The following is a 7,637-nucleotide window of genomic DNA, read 5'->3' as shown; positions in this document are numbered from 1 at the left end:
TCTGTCTGTCTGTCTGTCTGTCTGTCTGTCTGTCTGTCTGTCTGTCTGTCTCTGTCTATCTATCTTCTATCTGCCTATTTATTTTTTGATTAATAATACCACTAGATCTCAGACAGACCTTGAACCTGGTGTCAATGATATTGGGCTGGAGTCGATGACACTGATTAAACATTGACCTGCATAGAAAATGGGAAAGTAACAACAGGTAGCAAGGTGGCATTCCAGTGGACATGGCCATGGAGGGAGCACAGAGTGCAACAAGCCAATTCTAGGTACCAGGTAGACATATCAGTGTGCTGGAAAGAACCAGAGGTGGAAAGCACCATCAGGGATGGAAGCAATCAAATTAATCATTCAAATAGCATTTGTTTAGTACCTTCTATGGGTCATGCATTGTGCTAGGTGCTGGGGGTATAAGACAGAAGTAAAAGAGTTCCTGTTCTCATAGAACTTTCATTCTATCAGAATTAAACCCATAGAAAAGTTAAATGTAGAGGAACTCTGGTAAGAGACAAGATATGGGCTTCAGATTGTGAGAGTTTATTGGTGAGACTAAGATGAAAAGCTGAGCCAGACAATGAGAATGGGTTCAGTTTATTCCACTCAAGGGATATGTGGTTTCATGCCAGTTTTAAACCTGGCTTGGTGATGGCTGGCCTCATCATTCTGACTTATCCAAACACCTGTCAAATGTAGAGTTCCTTATATTTCTGCTCCATTCATTTGCCTTCATGGATTCTATGGGACTATAGATCATGACTAGCTATTTGTATTACACACATGAATTACCTCTCTTATGGTTTGAGGCTCTACTCTTTTATATCTAATCGTCACTATGAGAGGAAGAATGTCCTGGTAGATAGAGAAGTCATGAAGATCTTGACATTTGCAGATTTTCTTTGATGGAGAGGATTTCTTTACTGGACATAGCCTATACTAATGAAATATATTTAGCCCCTCCCTCAAAAATATTCCATTGTCTTTGTATTTATAAAGTAAAAATAAAACGTGTATTTTGGTCCTTATGGCAGCCAAGTGAGGCAGGCAGAAGAGATGAGAGTATCTAATTTTTACAAATAAGTAAAGCAACTTTAAGAATGTTTAAGTGACTTTCCCATGCTTGTATATCAAGACAAGTTTTTTTGCTCCAAGTCCAATACTTTGTCTATTATATCATGGTGCCCAGTCTCAGTGTTTTAGAGTCAGAAGGGACCATAATTATTCATCTAATCCAGATTCATAATTTTATAATGTAATGATGAAGATCAGTCCAAAAAGAGGTTAAGTGACTTGCTCAAAATCATACTACTAGTCAGTGTCAGGGTGTTGATTAGAACACAGGTCTTTGGAGCCCCTACTTTGGGTTGTCATGCTAATCTCCCTAAGCAGAACTGATACCATATAGTAAATTTCCAATGAAACAATGTGGTATAAAGGAAAGTGTATTCCGTGGCTTTGGATTGGCCAGAGATCTGTATTCAAATCCTGCCTCTAACATTTGCTAACTGTGTCTCCATGGAGAAGTGATTCTAAACCTTAACTTTTTTATCTTTTAAGTGGGGATGTTGATAATACCCATAGCATGTGCCTCATAGGGTTTTTGGGAGGATCAGTTGAGAAACTGAGCATAAAGTATTTTGCCATACCAAAAGGCTGCATGCATGCTAGTGATTTTCCTCAACCAGCAATGAAAGCTCATTGGTAAAGGAATTTGTCCTTTTTTAGAAATATTATACAATTGGGGAAAAATAAATGATGCTGCAAACATTAGGGAGTCTCCATGTACAAAAAACTGGACAGAGCCCTGGGCCTAGAATCAGGAAGACCTGAGTTCAAATCCAGATTCAGAAACTAGCCATGTGACCCCGGGCAAGTCACTCAACCCCTGTTTGCCCCATCTTTAAAATGAGCTAGAGAAGGACATGGAAAATCACTCCAATATCTTTGCCAAAAAAAAAACAAACCAATGGGGTCATGAGGTGTCAGATGGGACTGAAATGTCTGGACAGCAACATGTTGAAAAAAAGTATTGTCAGATTTGAAGCAGCTTCAGGAATGTACAGAGGGGACCCATTTAAAGACATACTTCAGACTTGGGGGGGATGTCTCTTGGTGATTGTTGAGGAAGCAATACCTCTGAGGATACTAAACTGTACACAATGTGCCATAAGAAATACACATTACATGTCCATGCTGTCTTTGTAGTGGCATCCCACACTTGATCACAGACATTCAGGAAATTGCACACTCATAAATTACTCATTTATAACAGCTGCATGATGGCTGCTTCTGTGGGAATTGTCAAGGCTTATTTCCCTCCCCCCAATCCTCCCTGCCCCATCCATCCTGACAACAGCTTGCTTTTGATTTTTGTTTTGACTTGCCAGAGCATCTGGATGGCCTCAAGCCTGCTCCTGACAGGATTAGTAGTGTCTCGGACCTAGGCATCAGGGATTCTTTCCTGTTTATACTATCTACCCCATTGACTTGAGTTATTAACTCTATGCTTCCTTGATACCATCATATGGTTCAACATCAGAAATGAGTATGATATTACTAATGGAAATGACATGAAAGAAGATGCATTACCATCTGCCTTGCTGCTACACCCTAAGGACCTTTAGGCTTTTCCATTTGACTGGTTGCTGAAAAGTCCTATACTGTCTTGTCTTCCCATGTTAAAATGTGCTCTCTTTGAGAGCAAGGGGTTCTTCTGCTTTTCTTTTTGTATCCCCAGCACTTAGCACAGAGCTTTGCATGCAGTAAGCCCTTTAATAAATGTCTATCTGTTCATTCATTTGTTTGTTCATTTATCCATTCACCCCTGCAGCTAATACAATTGATAGTTCAGATGAAAGGTACTACCAGTGCCTTCTTAGCAAAACCTGTTCTTAATCCTCAGTAAAATTAGGAAATCTCTTATAACTTACAAAGGCTTGATCTGGGGCTCCTTAGTGCTAACAATATCCTTGTTTTTCATTGGCCATGACAGCCTACTCTTTCCTTTATAGAAATGGCATAGTGTAATGGAAAGAATACTGAACTGACCTCAGGAAAACCTAGGTTTGAATCCTGTCTCTGAAACTTATGAGCTGGATTACCAAGGAAGAAGTCACTTCAGTTTTTGAAGTCTCAGTTTCCTCATTTGTAAAGTAGAGAGGCTGATACCTGTAGTGTCTACTTTAAATACCAAAAGTACTTTGCAAACCTTGAATGCATTTCTGCCTGGCCCTGGATCAAATGGTAATTCAACTCTTTCATAAATAGTTCCCAGTACCCTTTTGCAGTATGACCATCATTAAACATGTATTTCCAAAACTAGTCCCATATACTCTCAAATTACTTAAGAGTTTACATTAATAAGTAAACACAGTGATGAAACATGCTATCCACCTCTATAAACTAATATCACATAAATACAGGCTGAAGCACAGTATCTCTCTCTCTCTTTCTTGTCTTGTACAGAATGTCTAATATGGAAATGTTTTACATGATTGCACATGTATAACCTATATCAGATTACTTACCATCTCAGGGAGGAGGAAGGGAGGGAGGAAGAGAGAATTTGGAACTCAAAACTTTAAGAAAATGTAAAAAAGTTGCTTTAACAAGTAATTGGGGAAAAATATTAAAACCCCAAGAATTTATTAAATACCTACTATGTACCAGGAATAAAGTAAACACAAATAAAGAGACTGTGGTGTTAATGAAAGAACACTGGATGAGGAATTAGGAAAACTGAGTTCTAGTCCTGGTTGTGTGCTTTTGTATAAGTTACTCACACTTTCTGGGCCTGTCTGCTAATTTTAAATCTGAGAAGATTGGACTAGCAGACCCATAATATCCTTTCTAGCTCTAATGATTTATGATTATCGGCATTCAGTGCTTGTCAGATGTGGGTAAAAACTAGCGGTGTTGTATAATCAATGAATTCAGCCCCTTGCATCAACTTATCACTGTCAAAGCCATGAATTTTGTGCCAGATTGGTGCCTATTTGGTGCCTCAATGTGTCTCTAAGTTCCCATCATTTTAGAGAGTACAATCTAAGTTGGTTAGAAGCTAGTGCTAAAGTGAGAAAGCCATGGGTTTGATCCCCATGTGGCAAAGTAGCTTTATTCTGTTCTATAATCACTGACTGTACATCCATCCCTGACCAGTTTCATCTAGAAATTCATTGGAAATGTATACCAGTAATCATGGAAGAAGGGCGGCAGATTAGAAGCACTGTAGTGCAATTCACATTTATTTAGTATTGTAAAACTTATCAGGTACTTTGGTTACCATGATGCTACGAGACTGGTAGAGAAATATTATTATTCCCATTTTATAGATAAGACTACTGAGGTTCCCAAAAGGTTATGTGACTTGTCCAAAATTATATGGCTAACAAGTGAAACAAAGAATTAGCATCTAGGTCTTATTATCTACATGACCTTGGGGAAGTCATTTAACTCCTTTAACCTCAGTTTCCTAATCTATAAAATGGGTGTAGTGGTTGTTGTTCTTTGTGCTTGAAGAGGACAAAAATGATATCACTATGTTGGGGTCAAGGTATAGAGCATCCAACTATGATGACCAATACAAGTTCAGAAGGTTCTACTACAGGTTGGGCATGAATAGTCCATATAACATTTAGAGTGGAATTGCCTCTAAATGTATGCATCTCACATTTCTTTTGAGCTACTGCAATTCTACTTTGCTCATGAGCACAGTGTCTTCTTTAATGCAGATGCACCATGCTGGGTGGTCCCATGCCAGTGGCTTCCATATCTCCCAATTTATTACAAAATTCTTCAGAGAGACCTTGAGAATGTCCTTTGGACCTCTGTGTGAGTGCTTCTTCTGTATAAGTTCTCTGTAAAATAGTCTTTTAGGCAAACCTGTATTTGGCATTTGAACAGTGTGGTCAGCCCATAGGAGTTGCACTCTCTTTAGTAATTTGAATGCTTGGCAGTTCAGTTCAAGAAAGGACCTCAGTTTCTGGTACCTTATCTTGCCAGGTGATCTTCAGAATCTTCCCAAGACAATTCAAATGGAAACGATTCAGTTTCCTGGCATAGCGCTGGTAGGCTGTCCAGGTTTCACAGTCATACAACAGTGAAGTCAGCATTATGGCTCTGTAGACCTTCAGTTTGGGAAGCAGCCTAATACCTCTTCTCTCCCACACTTTGCTTCAGAGACTCCCAAACACTGAGCTAGCATCACCTCATCATCTATATGTAATATCCCTAGAAAGTGTATTGCCAAGGTTAGTGAACTTATTCACAGTATTCAACATTTCTCCATTTGCTATAACTGATGGTTCCATGTTTGGATAGTGCAGTACTGGTAGGTGGAGAACCTTTGTTTTCTTGGTGTTAATTGTCAGGCCAAAATGAGCACAAGAGGCAGAAATTCAATCAATACTTTGTCGCATTTCGGCTTCAAAGGCTGCATTGAGTGCACAATCATATGTGAACAAAAATCCACGCACTAAACTCTCCCTCTCCTTTAGTCTTGACTTGTAGTCTTTCCAAGTTAAATAATTTATCATCAGTAAGGTAGCTGACCTTGATGGTGTTTTTATCTTTGTTGAAGGCATCTGACATCACTGAAAACATCATGCATAAAAAAAGCATGGGAGTAAGCACACATTCTACTCTGTTGGTGACTAGGAAAGCATGAGAGCATCCATGCCTTATCCAAAATCTTTGCAAGGATGCTGTCATGAAACTGATGCAGAATACTGATGAACTTCTCTGGGCAACCAAATTTTGCCATAATCTTTTATAGGCCATCATGACTGACAGTACCAAAGACTCTAGTCACATCGATGAAGGTTGTGTACAGACCTCTGTATGCTCCTGGCATTTTTCCTGCTTCTCAGGCAGCAAACATCATATCGACTGCTCCTTAGCTTTTTCTGAAGTCACATTGACTATCAGGTAGATGACCCTCTTCCAGGTGAAGGATTAACCTATTAAGGAGGACTCTGCCAAGAATCTTGCTGGCAATGAGTAAGACAGAGGACACTCCTCCCTCCCCCCCCATCATGATTGTCACAGTACAACCTATTTTCTTTTCCTTTATGGAGATGGACAATGGAAGCATCCTTGATTTTCTGGGGGATAACTTCTTGCCATACAACTGGGAAGCTTTTGTATGAGCAGTGGACCTCCTTCCTTGTAAATCTGAGTTGGAATAAACAGCTTCAGGTGTGTGTTACATGAGAGGAGCCTAATGGCATTCAAAACCTCTTCTTCAGTTGGAAGAAATGACTGTAGTACATTTAAACTCTATTTTTGCCCAAGTCTGGGACAGTTTTTCAGAAGAACATTCCCGTGGTGCTGCATGAACTTCTTTTTTTTTTCTTTTTTGATTTTTGGAGGGCAGTTAGGGTTAAGTGACTTGCCCAAGGCCACATGGCTAGTAAGTGTTAAGTGTCTGAGGCTGGATTTGAACTCAGGTCCTCCTGACTCCTGGGCGGGTGCTCGCTCTGTTCACTGTGCCACCTAGCTGCCCCAATGCTGCATGAACTTCTGAAGTGAGAATTGACTCCTGATTGACTGAGAGACCTTTGTGATGTGTACCTGTGTAAGGTGAATTCACTTGGGAAGGAGTTCAAGAGAAAATGGGAAAGGAGATCCAAAGAGCCAAGCCACAATTCAAAAGTTTAAGCTTGCCTTTCTCCAATTCTTTCTTCTCTTGCTCTTTCTCTCTGTCTTTTTTCTGTTTCTCTATCTCTTTCTGTTTCTCCCTTTGTCTTTGAGTCTGTCTGTCTCTTTATCACCCTCTTTGCCTCTGTGTCTGCTCATCTCTGGCTCTGTAATTTTGTAAGTCTCTGTATGTCACTGTGTCTGGCTGCCTCTGTCTGTCTCCATGTCTTTTTTTGTGTGTGCATCTGAGTTCCTGTCTCTGTCTCTGTATCTGTCTGTCTGTCTCTCTCTATCTGTCTGTCTCTCTCTTTCTCTATCTCTGTCTCTCTCTCCTTTTCTTCCCCCAAAGTACATCCAATTTACTCCAGTATACAAGATAATGGGCTCAGAGTACTCCCAGACAGTTAGGAGCCACATTTACCTCTGTGTATGCACACAACAGGTCATCACTGAGCAGTCTCTCAAAAAGATCTTTCTAGGCATGGGTGGAACTCGGGTTGCAATTATTATAGCAGGGGAAGCACCTTGTAAACTGTTCAACAGTACATAAATATGAATTGCTATTTTCACAGTAATGGAGTACCTTGACTCATACCTTTTAAGCTGGAAGGACCCTCCAAAGTTGACAAATCCAGTTCTTTCATTTTATGAATGATGACACTGATGACCTGAGAGATTTAGTGAGTTAATAAGTGACAAAGCAAGTCAGCATTTGAACTCAGGTACTCTCCAGTGATTTTCCCACTGCAGACATTACTACTGAGTCACTTTCGGGAATTTTTGACAGATTGTGGAAAAAGGGAAGCGTCGCAAGACTGGAGGACAAAGACCTCAGTATTTATAAAAGGGAAGCAACAGCCTATAAGCCACATGCTAGTGAGATTGACTTCAGTTCCTGGGAAAACTCCAGAATGGATCATTAAAAAGGTAATTGGTGAACATCTCAAAAGGGAAGTAGTGATTAAAAAGAATTACCATGGTGCTGTCTTCATAAAAAAAAA

The 7,637-nt window shown here is 39.9% G+C and overlaps 1 long non-coding RNA gene across 4 annotated transcripts in view; it reads left to right on the top strand.

Moving 5' to 3' along the window:
• LOC138164102 (uncharacterized) overlaps positions 1–7,637 on the top strand; it is a 218,656-nt gene that overhangs the window by 44,347 nt on the left and 166,672 nt on the right. For 3 of the 4 annotated variants that reach the window (XR_011168998.1, XR_011169001.1, XR_011168999.1), the window contains exon 3: positions 7,424–7,563. The exons of the other annotated variant lie outside the window; for it this stretch is intronic. This is a non-coding gene — a long non-coding RNA (uncharacterized lncRNA). The remainder of the gene's footprint in view (positions 1–7,423; positions 7,564–7,637) is intronic. 4 annotated transcript variants of the gene reach the window in all.

The sequence above is a fragment of the Petaurus breviceps genome, unplaced genomic scaffold, assembly GCF_028583685.1.
Source record: "Petaurus breviceps papuanus isolate PSGF00001 unplaced genomic scaffold, PetGlider_PUasm1.0 189, whole genome shotgun sequence".
NCBI lineage: Eukaryota > Metazoa > Chordata > Mammalia > Diprotodontia > Petauridae > Petaurus > Petaurus breviceps.
This window is presented reverse-complemented; position numbering and strand designations above follow the sequence as displayed.